The sequence below is a fragment of the Melitaea cinxia genome, chromosome 10, assembly GCF_905220565.1.
Source record: "Melitaea cinxia chromosome 10, ilMelCinx1.1, whole genome shotgun sequence".
Taxonomy (NCBI): Eukaryota; Metazoa; Arthropoda; class Insecta; order Lepidoptera; family Nymphalidae; genus Melitaea; species Melitaea cinxia.
The window spans coordinates 16,951,885-16,968,452 of NC_059403.1; the positions used below are offsets into that span (position 1 = coordinate 16,951,885).

The 16,568-nt window shown below is 35.6% G+C and overlaps 1 long non-coding RNA gene across 1 annotated transcript; it reads right to left on the bottom strand.

The window, feature by feature from the left end:
* Window positions 1-5,564: 5,564 nt before the first annotated feature.
* Window positions 5,565-7,781, bottom strand: LOC123656990. Its single transcript, XR_006743632.1, has 2 exons — window positions 7,657-7,781; window positions 5,565-5,879 (listed from the first exon to the last, which is right to left on the bottom strand). It is a non-coding gene; the product is annotated as an uncharacterized LOC123656990 (long non-coding RNA).
* Between the last annotated feature and the right edge of the window lie 8,787 nt (window positions 7,782-16,568).

Here is a 16,568-nt window from a genome sequence, read left to right on the forward strand (position 1 = left end):
ATCTCCTATGGATATCCCACAATAACATTTTTTTGTCATTTATTTTTTACGACAAATAATGGCTAATTTTCAAAGCGATTTTCACTAGTACAGTATTAATCCTTATCTAATTAAATCCTTAAATACATTGTTGATTTAATATAGATCTATATGGCCTTTACAGCATATGATTTAAATGAATATTCGAAGATATTACCGATTTAAAAATTGCGGTACGTAGCGTTTGCGGCGGTTCCGGCCGTCTTTTTTAAACGGTTTTATTTAGCTCACCCCGTTTGTTTTATTTATTTTTTATTATTTATTCTTGGGTCAAATTTAGTAATTCAAATTTCACCCTCTTCCTGTCAACCGATTAATCTGAAATTTTGTATACACTTTGGATTTTGGTGACAATACAATTATATTTATTCATTATCATTATAAATTCAAGATGGCCGCCGCTACAAAATGGCGGATAATTTATGTTTTATTAATCCCATCAATATGGGTATCAAATGAAAGGGCTCAACAAGCAGAATACAATATACTATAAAAAATTGAAATCCAAGATGGCGGCCGCTACAAAATGGCGGATAACGTAGGTTTTATCAATCCCATCAATATGGGTATCAAATGAAAGGGCTCAACAAGCAGAATACAATATACTATAAAAAATTGAAATACAAGATGGCGGCCGCTACAAAATGGCGGATAACGTAGGTTTTATCGATCCCATCAATATGGGTATCAAATGAAAGTGCTCAACCAGTATAATCAATGTACTATATAAAATTAAAATCCAAGATGGCGGCCTCTACAAAATGGCGGATAACTTAGGTTTTATCAATCCCATCAACATGGGTATCAAATGAAAGGTCTCAACAAGTAGAATACAATTTACTATGCAAAATTGAAATCTAAGCTGGCCGCCGCTACCAAATGTCTGATAACAATTTTTTTATCAATCCCACCAATATGGGTATCAAATATAAGGGCTTGACAAGAAGAATACAGTGCACTATACAACCTCAATATTTAAGATGGGCCTTGCAATAATGAAGCACTAAATGAATTAAACAGAATGCGAAATAAAAACTAAAAACTAGAAAATAAAAATAGGTAAAAAAACTTTTTAAGTTAAACGGTTTTATGTTAAACATACATTGCAATGTTTAAGATAAATGTACTAAAAACCAAAAAATAATAAAATAGATACAGTCGTGGGAATTATAAACATATGCACCCACCACCCACGGTTTTATTTTAGTCTAGTCTATGCATATGTTTATAATTCCCACGACTGTATCTATTTTATTATTTTTTGGTTTTTAGTACATTTATCTTAAACATTGCAATGTATGTTTAACATAAAACCGTTTAACTTAAAAAGTTTTTTTACCTATTTTTATTTACTCTAAAGTTAACGCGTGCGGGCCACGGGCAGTAATGAATAAATCAAAACTACTGGATCGATTTTAACCATTTTTTCAGTCAATGACATAGGCTATAATTATATTTTATACCCGTGCGAAGCCGGAGCGGGTCGCTAGTATGTTATAAAAACATAAGTTAAAATTTTCTTTGAGTGGAGTCTCTTACATGGAGAAAGAGGCCTATGCCCAGCTGTGGGATATAACAGGCTGAATGCGAATGCGAAATCTCTTTTTCCACAAAAAAACCGTAGCAAAACCCATCATCAGAAGATATTATAATAATATCATTTAAATATATAATAAATTTCATAGTTCAATTTAAACAGAAAAATCCCCATTTTTCGCTCACAATAAAATCCTCCGGCGCGTAATCTGATTTAAAATGATCCACAACAAATCCTCAAACACGCGAACGTGCTGTAAATTACCTTTGAGGAACCCTAATAAAAGGGATAACTGTGTTACGATATCGTAAATAAAATTGACGCGCTTCACGACTTTTTATATGGTTCCGTGTGTTATTTTGCGCTAGACAAACGTGGTTTTAAACGTGTAGTTTCAAAGTATTAAATTAAAAGAGTAACTGCGGAGCTTCTTGCCGATTCTTCTTTGAATATTATACTAGCCAACCCGTGCCCACTTCGTTGGGCGTTAATTATTATTATATTCACCAAATAACATACTTTAAAGAACAAATTTTATAGCACTTAGATAAATAATATGTTGCTCCCATAATATAATCCATAATAATAGATAAAATAAAAATAAAATAAAAATAAAATAAAAATTGTTTTCTAATAGCGATAGATGGCGCTAGTTTATTTACTATTTTGATATTATATTTTAATCTTTTTCTTATTTTCTGAATTTTTTGTTCAATTACAATAAAATATAGCCTATGTCACTCCTGAATAGTGTAGCTTTCTGTTAGTGAAAGAATTTTCATGATCGGATCAGTATTTGCGAAGATTACCCCCTACATACAAACAAAGTTATAAACTTTACCTCTTTATAATATTAGTATAGATTCCGAATCAGTGTTAGGTTCACTTTTAACTATAAATAATTGATTAAAATAAATGTGATTTAAAAAAATTGCTTGTGAAGCCTACTCGAGTAAAGTAATTATTGATTTTGAGTAACCATAAATTATATAATGTTACCTCTGTCCATCCATATTTTTTTACATGGTAAGTAATCACCAACATAATACCTACATACTAAAACCTTCTCCGAAACACGCTGTATCTTAATGTATAAGCATTATTAACCGAACAAAAAAACCGGCTCTTCATTTATTAGTATAGCAATAGAAGAAATAAATATATTAGTCTAAGATGTCCTATGTATATTTTTACAACACTTACGGTCGACAGTTCCTAAGGCAGGCAACTTAATATCCGTTTCCTATAATATCGTTACTTTCTATTAACTTAAAATTTAATACATTTTGTTATCATTTAGCACTAATGAATACGTGTTTTTTTCTTTTCGTTTCGACTACGGAGCCCCTAAAAAATATACAAGTTACAAGTCCCATGATTTACAACGAGGTCCGTTCGACGAGAGTGTGAATGTCATTGGGATTCAGAATTATTTTGTCGGTTTGTTGTTCGAGATTTATGAATAATTTACAAAGGATGAAACGGAAAGTATTATGCAAAAAAATATGTATAAAAATTTTATATTGCCAATCTTGCTGCAAAATTTATTGAACATGTCTATAATATTCATATTTATATACATAACTTATATATTTTTACTATATACGTAAAAAATAAATGGATTCATTGAAAAATATTAAGTAGCTTGGACATTAAAACATAGAGGCAAACAAAGCAACTTTCAAATTAAAAATATTGGCTTAAAATAGTTGTAAGCACATTAAAAATGAAAATCAATTTGAAATATTTCAAATTACTTATGCATTTCTTTCTCAAGTTCATGAATTATTTATCAGACAAAAGGTTCAGTGAGACGAACCTCCTAAAACTGTCTAATAACATATTTCTTGTCACGGACAAAGAAAAAAATTACATTTACATAGGTCCGAACAAAAACCCTTGTACAAACACTAAAACGTACTAAGAACTAATCATATAAAAGACCAAACATCATATTTCAATAGCACTCAAACGGCTGTGTCTAGAGAACGTTGACCTCATTTAGACGCCTTGTTGTCTATGTGTGCGTATGCTTCTAAAATTGCAATTTTGATCTGTGCGTCTGGCGTCAGTGACAGCTCAGTGAGTGCTCTTGTGCAGGCATTCAATAAAAAAATACTTTTATTATTTTAAATATGGAATTTAGAATTGGTACATATTTTAAACATTAATTTTAGTTATTTAAGTATACGCACGTACGCACACACGTTTACTATATCTGTACAAGTTTCATGCACACAGACTCGCGCGCCATGTTGACTTTATACTCTCTTATATTAAGTCAAGCACGCGCGTCTAATAAAAAAAAAAAGTATTGTTCCTTTTTTAAGTATATTCTATCATAGTTGCAACTGTCTTATATAAATAAAAATGAACATTGCTAAGTGCATAACTCGAGAATTGCTCGACCAATTCGGCTAGTTTTTTTTTTGTATGATCCTTAAGGCCCACGAAAGGTTTTAATACTAAAAATAAATAAAAAAATATATATTTTTACTATTAACTTTTGACAGAACGAAGTCTGTCCGGGCAGCTAGTTTTTCATTAATATTTCAAATTTATTTGTATCCGTTGATGTAATATCTTTTATTTTTTTTTTCAGTCACAACTTTTTTTATCTATTAGCATTTTTTTGCTCTAATTTTTTTAATAGACGCTTTTTTTAAGGGTCGCATTTCATTACTTGTATTACAATTGACTATGTAGATACACATTTTAAGGAAAAAGGAGGCGGTTCTTGTCGGGAGTGATTTAGAAAAGTACCGTAAAACATGGCAACTTTGCCCTAAAAATCAAAATATTTTTGCATTAGTTGAGTTATTTTGGAAAAAGCAAATGTATTTAATAATGTGTTTGTACCACACAATACTATATGTTCATGTTTCGATATTTATTACTTAAATTATCCTGAAAAATGTATGCGTGTTGGTAAAAAATACAATTATAAGTGTTGGGCAAAAAATCATAGGTTCTTGGCAACTTTGCCAACTTGAAATATTTCTAAAATTACAAGTCGTATCATTATTTTAAAAATAGCTAAATATAAGTACAGGGCAATGTAGTAAAGTATCAAATTATGAGATCAATGAACATATTTGTTGTTATTCAAAATTGAGTGGGCAATGTCAAAAAGCCCTTTAGAACATTTTTCTTATATTAATGATCAATGTCCAAGGGCTGTCACCATTAAATAAATGCAACATACACTTGTTAAATTTTAAACATTTTTTTAAATTGCGAAACTTTTTAATGTGGAATGTTTTATTGATGAAAGTGTAACATAGGTAAATAATATAGGTGTTATGATTTAAAAAAACACTTTACAAGATACGAATCAGATATTCCGTATTTGGCATTTGCAGATGCCAATAGATAAGTACAATTGAATAGTGTCATGGTAATAAAGATTTATATTTATTTAATACGTCTTTAATTATTATTTTAATTTGTTTATTTTGACAATAGTTATTTTATATTAATTTATTTAAGCTCTAGGGACAAAAGTTACAATTCAGATCTAATTAAACTTAAACATAGATTACGATAACTGAGATAATTTTGGTTCAGACTTATAATTAACTAACTTTACATACGATCACAAAATAATTTTCAATGTGCCAAGACAGTTACAGCGAGAAATTTGAAAGAAATAGTAGTTTTATGGATTTTTCACACAAAATACATTCGAGATGTGCTTTCATATTTTGCGACATTACTTTAAGACACTGTAATTTAGTATCTATAGTCCTATACATTGATTTTGGCTTAACGTTAACATAATTAAAAGAATAGTCTCAAACACAAGTCTTGACGACTTTTTAATGTAGTACAAAATTTTTGTTAAATTTTATGATTTAATAGAAAATAAAAGCCATGAATATATAGGAAACATGCCTATTTACTAACTTCTATTTCTATATAATATATTCTTAGAAATCAGAAGTGAAAGAGAATTTTATTTTAAAAAAACGAATAAGACACGGAGCAACTTTACAAGATTTATTCATTTACATCAACTAAATGTTTATCAACACAAGTACAAGTACGCGTCCTATTAGCACTAGAGAGTACGTCCGTCGCTGCCGCGAGCTCGAAGCAAAGAGACCGATGCTACCGCATGATGCGACGTGGCGCACGCGGCGTTATTGCCACGCTCTCCGCGTTCCGTTGCACGACGTCACTGAGTAGAGGAGCCGGGTCGTGGGAAAGTTTCTAACACGGCCTCTCCTGACAGCTGAACGTCCTCGTCAGCTTAACTCCCCTCGGCTTGGCTCTGCTTTAACCACAGTCAAACCACCGTCATCTAAAGCAAAAGAAATCTTTTGATTGTTGTTTCATACTTTGTTGTCGTTGACAACATCCCATTGTAAAATGATCACAAGTGTGCATTTCAAGTGATCAGATTAAAATAGGTAGCTACAACTCGTATTCACAAACTACAGCCACAATGTCGGGGCTTACAAACGCCACAATGTCGGGGCGAACAATTGCCACAATGTCGGGGCAAACTACAGCCACAATGTCGGGGCTTACAAACGCCACAATGTCGGGGCGAACAATTGCCACAAGGTCGGGGCAAACTATAGCCACAATGTCAGGGCTATCAAACGCCACAATGTCGGGGCGAACAATTGCCTCAATGTCGGGGCAAACTATAGCCACAATGTCGGGGCTACAATATTAATCCCTCTGCGTAGCGTCACACGCAGCTCACTCTTCTCTGCCCAGCACTGCAGCACAGGCCCAGCACTGCAGCACAGGCCAAGCAATTCACCGCTCATCAGCAGGCTGTACGGTGCGACACTCAGCTGAGTATGTCACGCGCAGCAGTACTCAACGTAGCTCAGGCAGGCAGCACATACTCTTCGCACCTCTGGCCACGCTATGTTACACGTGAAGTTGGTCGCTAGTGGTCACAGCTGTAACATTTAAAAATAGGCAACAAACATCTAATCGTGCGTAGTCATGTTTAGGCTAATTTTTAAGCTCCAAACCACATCTCGTGTTAGAAGTAACAGTATGCAGAACTGTTTAATATTATCCAGCAGTATCACTCAAGTTATTTTTTTTTTATTGGTCCAATATCAGATATTACGTGTTGCAATCATTGCAATGTGATGCACAAAATATCACTTATTCCCAAAATTCTGGACTCTAAAACAAGTGTCGATGTGTGATTCGTATGGGAGTAACCAAACAGAGAACTCACATTTTTAAATAAAAGCATCAGTTACAGTTTCGTCAGATTAAGATATAACGCGTCTGAGTTAATTTTTCTTTTCAAAATGAGTGCAATACTTTTATTACGAAAGTATTAACACAAGAGGAATCTCAACAAAAGCTTCGTCTTTTGTTCGCTCGGTCATACCTGACCTTGACTTATGTTACGTTCAATATTATCTCAGATGATTAAAAAAAACATTCCTAATGATTGATATCGAAACTCGGATTAGTTACCAAACCACTGTCTATCAAAAAAAACTTTATTCAAATAACCTTCTAAAGCACATCGAATCGTCATTTTACCAATTAAAATTTTAAAGTGATTATTATTTTCAAAAGTAAAGCTACCACCGATTCGGAAATCGTTACGGCGTTACACCTATTTTTCCACGTCTGTAGCATGACAATCACTCGTACCTAATAGCATCACGTTTACGTGGATTTAACGTACTACTATTGCTTGACGAACGAACAGGATTATTCGCTGAAGGCGCGCTCTTATGTTTTACATATACCGACAGAAATTCGACCATATTATTTAACTGTAACCTAGCGTTCGTTGACACGGCTTTAATCTGAAGATCAGAAATGCCTCCGATTACTGAAGCACTTTTTAATTCACCTCACATGGCCACAACAATCGAAATTCAGTTTTAAAATTCGTATACGTGCAGTCCAGCCATCCAGCCATGCATTAGCATTTAGCATCATCACGTAAGCAATATGCCTATGCATTCCAGACATTCTCGCTAGTCCCAGTTATTTAATTTGCGAGCGCGATCTAGTTCTGCGCACCACAGGTCAGAATCATGAACACTGGGGTCGAAGTTCGATATATAGTAATGCTTAGATCTTACTTGAATGAAAAACGCGTCAACAATCCTGTCCGCTGTCCCTGCGCTGTCATCGCGAAGCGCCTCGGACGCTTGACCTGTCGCGTGCGACTCCGCATCGGCAACAGAGACCTAGTTGGTTCCTGGTACGAAAATTGGGATGCACGCCCGGCGCTGGGATGCGGTATCGTTCTTGACGTCAATGGCGCCGTAGTAGGCAGCCTACTCTCTAGTGCATTTAACCACTCGAGTATTCGATTAAAAGGATCACCACGTCGTACACTATCGCGACGGCCATACGAACTTTCGCGACGCCTATCCCTCATACTTTCACAGGGAGATTTACTACAATTGTGACAGGAACGAGTTTGTCTATCCAAACGGTCGTTATTACTACTGCGTGAATTACCACGACGTCTACAAGAATTTTGCTTTTTATATCGTTCTTCAGACGGAGTGTGTCAACCCGTAGACCCAGACTCACGATCAGACATTTCTAACTAAATAGCTGAATACCACACTTGACACAAATAACGTAACTAACAACACAAAGCTTTTTTTTTAAATAAAACAAAAAATATTACGCAATCACTATTGTTGATTTTAAACAAAATACCACACTCGACACAAATATAACGAGCAACACGAGGTTATTTTTTTCGTATGAAAGAAGAAAAGAGATGTTACACAATCACTATTGTTGATTTAGAACAATGGCGAACGGTCGAAACGCGCGTGTATCTATCCCACTTCTGATCTTAGAAATCAGAAGTGAAAGAGAATTTTATTTTAAAAAAACGAATAAGACACGGAGCAACTTTACAAGATTTATTCATTTACATCAACTAAATGTTTATCAACACAAGTACAAGTACGCGTCCTATTAGCACTAGAGAGTACGTCCGTCGCTGCCGCGAGCTCGAAGCAAAGAGACCGATGCTACCGCATGATGCGACGTGGCGCACGCGGCGTTATTGCCACGCTCTCCGCGTTCCGTTGCACGACGTCACTGAGTAGAGGAGCCGGGTCGTGGGAAAGTTTCTAACAATATTATTAATGTCGCTTCACCGTATTGACAACGTCTCCACTCATTTTTCTTAAACCGCATCCACTGCCAGCTTCGCGAGTACACCCTCAATAACGCAAGCATCCCTATTATGGATCGCCATTTTGAGGCTGTGCTCGAGGTTTTCGGTTTGCCTTCACCGCCTTTTTGACGAAGTGACAGATCGCGTCACCCTTGTCGTCGGTGTAATAGACTGTTTGTGTGTCTAGTCACCGTAACCACCGCATGCGAGACACTGTCATGGATTCGGAGCCTCTCCGCCCTCGTCTGGACAACAATGACTTTTTCACTTGTCTGTCCCTGCGCCTCGTGGATTGTCATGATTCTCGACCCCTCCCCGGTACCGTATCCCCGACTCATCAACGCCTTCTCCTCCTTTTGAGTGAAAGACAGGTACAGGGTCCGGTCCTGTTCTGCTGGGATTCGGGAGCCGGTGAATCCTCCCATGCGCCGGGAGTGCATGATCGAGCTCGAGCTGTAGATTCTATCGTACTGATGGCGAAAGCAACGTCTTTTGGGTTTCGATGCGTGCACACACATACTAAATGCTAACAAGGACACCGATGCTAGCGCATAATAGTTCGAAGTAACTAACGGATAAAATCGCACAAAAGTCAAATCTGCGTGGGGATTTTACTAAGGATTATTGGTATTTTCAAAATCGAATATCTTTTTTCCCCCGCAAGCTACAAAATTGCTCCCATACAACAAAAATATATATATTTAAAGACCTTTCTAATAGTACCAATTTAAATTTGCTACGAGGTGGGTACGTTTTGTTTCATGTTCTTTAAAAATTAGTTACAGGAGACAACCCTACGGGGAAAAATTTGGTGGGCAATGTCGTCAACAATGCTTCAGAATCGTGTATGTGACTTTGCCCACCAACGTATTTTATGATTTTATAAGATTTATTGTGTATAATTTTAATGTATATTAATCATTTCATATATACTAACGGTGGCAAAAAAATTATTTACCTGCTCTAACTGCAACTATTACTTTTTGGCAAAGTTTTTGTACTGGTTTTTGCCCGCGAAAAAACACTACCAACTTGTACAAGTTCTTACAGGCAACTGAAGTAACATCGGTGATATTACATCACTTAATGTTGTCAGAAAAATGATTAAGTTTCTATCACAGACATAAAAATACTTCAAACTACAGACAAATTAGCTATGTGTTGAGTTTTTCAAAAAATACCCAACTGGGCAAAGTCAACGCTCAAGGGCAAAGTTGCCATGTTTTACGGTAGCCATTCATCAGCCGATCTCGATTGGGGTAGCGCTATGAATCAAGTACCTATCTTAATTGTTTACAAGGAAAAAAACACCTTTTCCTCTTCACAAAAGGTATTTCAAGACAAGAATTCCTGATTGTGAATCGTGTTGTAATTAATTAATGTCATTCTTATTTATATAAATAAAAATAAATCTGCTGTAACGATTAGAATAATTTTTTTTAATCGCCTTCAAAGAAGGAGAAAGTTATCATTTCGACCGTATTTCTTCATGTGTGTTACCACATAATTTTTCGTTGGCTGAACCGATTTCAATTACATACTCTTTACATTTAATTAAAAGGTGCCAGGTGGTACTTGCATGTGGTCCCATTTAAATGTAATCGAGACCTGACTAGTACTTTTTCAGCTATCTCTAATGATACATATTTAAAAAATTATATTTTCGACCACCTAAGTTTTAGTACTTGTCAATGCATCGGTTTTCGTCGTTAGCGAGCAAACACAACTATTGTGCTTATCCCCACTTTTAATGATGATCTCCGTTAAGACTATATTTACTTATTTATTTATTTATTTATATATATGTATGTAAAGAATTTCGTGTGAACGAAACACATGGCATTGCATTATATATTCTTTATTGCACTAGTAATTTTACAATAGCCATTATAATTTAGGAAGTTGGCAAAGGCGAAATAATCTTAAAAGAGTCTTCCAGTCAACCCCAATTTAACTGAGGTAGGACACAGCAGGAATTTCCTGCTCAAAATATGGAGCAGCCTGACTGGGGTAGTACCTCGACCTTACAGAAGATCACAGCAAAATAATACTGTTTTCAAGCAATATTGTGTTCCTGTTGGTGAGTAAGGTGACCAGAGCTCCTGGGGGGATTGGGGATTGAGTCGGCAACGCGCTGACGCGTAATCGCTTACCATCAGGTAAGCCGTACGCTTATTTGCCGACCTAGTGATATAAAAAAAAACCCGTGGTAGTAAGAGATGTGAACACGGGGCAAAGTAGTGAAGGAATAGAAGAATAATAAAACGTATACCTACACAAGAAAGGTTGTGCGAACGGGATCTGAGAGAAAACGCCCTAGCTACAGTACGCTTACACCCAAACCAACACGCGTACAGCCAAGGTAAATCAACAGAGTCAGCTCTACATGCAGTGGTCAGTAAAATAGAAGAGGCCATTGAAAACAAGGCTATGTGTCTTGGCACCTTCATCGACATAGAAGGAGCTTTTGACAAGACCAACTTCAACAGCATCTCGTCGGCCCTTGTTAAGCACGGGGTACACCCGATAATGGTTGACTGGATAGGTAACATGCTCAGAAAAATAGTCATCAAACTTACATCAACTGAGGCATAACACGCACTGGTAGCCAGAGGATGTCCACAAGGGTGCTTTCCCCACTACTGTGGAACCTAGTGGTAAACGACCTTATAACCAGACTGAACGAAAGAGCCCAGCTCCGACTACTGGTCCGGGCTCTTACCGGACATGCCTTGCTTAACAAACACTTACACAATCTAGGTGTTACAGACAGCCCCCTGTGCAGAGCGTGCTTGGAGGCAGAGGAAACGACCTCACATATCCTGCTGGAATGCGGTGGTGTGGCGAACTACAGGGCACTAAACCTTGGGACACCGAGGTTGCTCCAGGAAGTCATCGGCAACGTGAAGGGTCTGCTAGGCTTCCCCAAGGAGCTTGGCTGGCACGAATAGTGCCCACCAGCCGATCACGCAAAAAAGGCGCACCAAGACGTCGAGTTGCGGAAAAGAGCCCGTGAACAACAACAACAACAATATACCTACAAAATAAAATGCATATACTATTAACACTACATATGTATATATATCTTCTTGAATCTCATACATATACATACATACACACATTCATCTACATACATACATAGCTATATGAGATTCAAGAAAGTTACATTTAAAGAATTCACTTGAAACAGATCAGTCCTCGTGGGAACTCTTCATCTTCTTGAACTAGAGATATTTTTACGAAAACAAATCCAATGCTTTAAACATTAATGGATTTTTCAACGATATTCAGATTCGAATTTTCTGTTATTCGTAAATAAACAATTTAACCAATTGGTTAATGTTTTATTTCTAATATTTACTCTTTTTACGCTGATTAATGATGATATTTATATAAAAAATAATTTTAATAATAATTTTAAATATGTATATGTATTCTATTGGTATATTGTTTTTATTTGTATGTTTGTATAAATATATTATGTATGTATTTACATATGTGTTTATATGTTTATGTAGGTATGTACCGTTTAAATGTATTGTAAATTAATTTAATTATATGTACTAAACTTGTGTTGTTGATTGCGCACTATTACCGACATATTTTTCATATACTACTTTTATTAAAGGTTGCCTGTAAGAGATCGCCATAAGCGATAAGGCCGCCTTTGCATACATTATTTGTTTTAGTATCTGATCGTTCTAAAATGTATCTTCTTTTTTGTGTGTGCAATAAAGTTTATTAAATAAATAAAAATAAATATTTACGCTGTGTGGCAACGGCAGTAAAGAATATACCCACTCCCTCTTTTCCCGTGGGTGTCGTAAGAGGCGACTAAGGGATAACACAGTTCCACTACCACCTAATAACTTATTAAGCCGAACGATAGTGGGATAACCATCCAGCTGCTGGCTTTGAAATACACAGGTCCCAGACGGGCAGCAACGTCTTCGTTGCGACAAAGCCAGCCCTGCTGTCACCAGGCCGCCTGCGCTAGCGTGGTAACTATGTGCAACACATATGAGTTCACGCTATTTTTGGCGCGAACTTGTGGAGGCCTATGTCCAAAAGTGGACTGCGATAGGCTGAAATTATAATGATGATGATGAATCTTTTAATTTTTAACTTCCTTTTGTTTACTTTTAATATTTAACTTTTAAAGTTACCTTAGTGGTTTCGTACTAAAACGTGTATTTATTTTATACTTGGCTACTTAACGACTTAATTTATGGAAATGTAACCATTAAATGGTTACATTTTCATACGAAATTCCGCAAATTCAACCTACGGCTAATTGAATTTTCAAACATGATGAACAATTTTTTTTCCTCATCGCAAACTAATTCAAAAGTTTTTATTTGATCATAATTTTCAACCCTTACGAGGGAATGTGTGAAAATTGATAAAAAATTATCAATGTGAAATATTTCATTTTTTGTATATTGTCAGAACTAGCTACGTCCCGCGTTTCCACCCGCGTTCATCGAAGAAAAAATTTAATGAAACTATAATAATTTAACTTTATATAGCCTACTTAATTTGAGGGGAGAGTTTACCATATCGACGGGATGAACATTAAATGTTTGATAGTTACGAAACCCACAAACATTTTGTGATGAATTTTTTTCCCATGTTTATTATTTTCGTTAATTTTCCAATGTTTTAATACTGGTTCGGCTATTGTGGATGGAGACAAATACAACAAATCGAAAACCATGAAAATCGGTCCAGCCGTTCTTGAGTTGTGTTCGAACAAACCCGACTTTGTTTTAGATAATATTAGGATTGTACATAGGATTTCACTAATTGAATAATAACAGCTTTTCGTTCAAATATTAAAGGTAAATAAAATTTAATATCTAAAGTTAATTATACGGAACAAGATAATGTTAGCGATTAACACGTGTAGGTATAAGGATTATTTGAGAAATAATATAATAATTAATGGTTTTGAAAACAGTAAATTTTCACTCATAATTTCACACCCTTGTAGTTTATTATCACGACAAAAACCTTACCTTTTAGAAGGTAAAAGTAATCAGTTTAACCGAACCCTCTCTACCCAGCTAAAAGATTTTGAAAGAAGCTTTGACGTTTTTATTATATTTCTGAAGAAGATAAATACGCAACAAATTATATTCTGAGTGTTGAAATATATTTATTGACGAGAGTTCCTTCATTTAATCTCCATCATAATACGACTGATTGATATTTATTATAAAAAATATACGCTGTGATGATAAGGTGCAAAAAATAAATAAATAGTTTGAATAATATAATTATGCTCCGGAGCCTTCGTCATCACGGAGAAAATGAATTTTCGCTAGGTGGCGCCGTCAGCGCCGACGTAATTTCGTTTCCTCAACCAATCATTAATTAAGGATATTGGCGGTATCGACGATCGCCATCTTGATGTAGACAATTTATGTGCATGTGAGTTAGTTTTAGTATTTTATCTCTACATGCATTTAATTTAAAAAAACTATGTTGATAAATGTATCTTACGCACCCGAAGAATTTTATACTAATATTATAAAGAGGTAAAGTTTCTAACTTTGTTTGTTTGTAGGGGGTAACCTTCGCAAATACTGATCCGATCACGAAAATTCTCTCACTAACAGAAAGCTACACTATTCAGGAGTGACATAGGCTATATTTTATTGTGATTGAACCAAAAAGTTCAGTGAAAAATCTTATATATAAAATTCTTGTGTCACAATGTTACTTACAGTACTCCTTCGCAACGGCTGGACTGATTTTTATGAAATTTTGTGTGCATATCGGTTAGGTCTGAGAATTGGCCAACATCTATTTTTCATACAGATAAGTTATAAGGAGGTGGGTTAGGGGGTTAATAAGATATATGGCAAAACAACGTTTGCGGGGTCAGCTAGTGTATGGTAAATATGTAAAAACTAATATATGCTCATATGTATTTTAAATCTCTAATGGAGTTTTACGCTGTCTAGCTTTTCTCGTTGCTTTACTGTTTATTTATTTCAATAAATTGGTCACTCAGTTATTCTCATGATTTCTGGTAAAGAAATAAATTTTATAACGTACCTCTGCTGAGAAACAGGGGGATTTTTATTCAGCATATAATATCCGGTACCTGGGTCAATTCCTCTTTTTTCATATAGCAAAAGCTCGCAGCTTAATCCACCACGCTACTACACTACGGGTTGGCGAATATATTGCCTACTATGAGTAACGCCGTTTTGCCGTGTGGTGTCGGCCGAGTGGGTCGTAAAAGGCGACCTGCAGAAGAAATACTTAATTTGAAACCCGGAATCGGATCCCCGAAAAGCATTCGTGGCATAACTCTAAAATGTGAAAGATTCCTGCAGCCGAATTGGCTCCACACGTATCGATTCGTCGTTCCTGTGGACCTAGCCAGTGAGGTCGAGAGGGTGGCGTAGAGCTTAGGCAACTCTGCGTTTTCCTAAAGTGTGTCCTAGGTGACACAGTGTCTGTCTGACACTGTCTAAATCGTCTGCAATAGATGGACTAAAGCCAATGATGATGATGATGAGTAACGATCGCTATCAGATGTACGATACTCGTACCGGGACCGATAGCTTGACTTTCTCTCCGACGAACGTTTTGAAGACCCCCAAGGACATGCAACCAAAATCTGAGAGGGGAAAAATTTCACTTTATTTATCCATACAAATAAATAAAATTGGAGTGTCTATTTGTGATATTAAAATAGCCGCTTTTTACTTAATGCATACAGATGTGAAATGCACACGGTACATATACTAAAATAACATTTTTTTACAATTTTTGTGTCTGTCTCTCTGTCTCTCTGTTCCGGCATCTCTGAAACGGCTGGACCGATTTTGACGAGGCTTTCACTGGCAGATAGCTGATGTAATAACAAGTGACTTAGGATACTATTATTTATTTATTTTTTTGTAACCCTGCGAAATAAACAACATGTTTTTTAAATTCCACGCGGACGAAGTCACGGGCACACGGTTTTTGAGTCTATTCATTGTGTTTCGTAAAGCCCGTTAAGCAGTCGGTAGCGATTACGGTCATAGACATCTGATATTGTTCGTTACTCGGCTTATAGAATCAATTCGCCAATCCGCTGTGGAGCAGCGATGTCAAGTTTCAACACTTCTCAATGCTAATTAACTCATTTCAATTTCTTTTTTTTTTTTTTTTAGATAACACACAACAAGAAAGCTAATAGAATATTTTTTTTACTTCTTCTCTGTTTCTAATAAACTATTTAATTAATGAAATCTTTCTCTACCTCTCTTTTTTTTCTCTCTTATTCAGCCTATTACTAATTTATCATGTTTAAATATATATTTGAAACATAAAGATTACACGACACTTGAAAAACTTAAGTCTTATGGACTCCTCTTTGCTCTCTGATTACAATTAAAAAACGAAAAATTAAAAAAAAAAACATTCGATAGTGTCCAAGAAATTTTTTTTCCCTAAACAAAGGGCTTAAAGAAGACGAAACAACAATAAATAGGATACCAGTTCTACACCATTAAATATCACGAAGAAAAACGTACTACAGATTGGACCCTTGTATTTTCTTGTATTTTTATTACGGTAGTATGGACGGTAAACGTATATTTTTGTGTGTAAGTTTTATATATATACAAATAATATAAAATTGGAGTGTCTATTTGTAAAATTAAAATAACCGCTTTATACTGAATGCATATGGATGTATACACCGTACATATACCAAAAAAACATTTTTTTCAATTTTTGTCTATCTGTCTGTCCGTCTTATGTCTGTTTGTGGCGGCTAATCTCTGAAACGGCAAAACCGATTTTGACGGGACTTTCACTGGCAGATAGCTGATGTAATAAGGA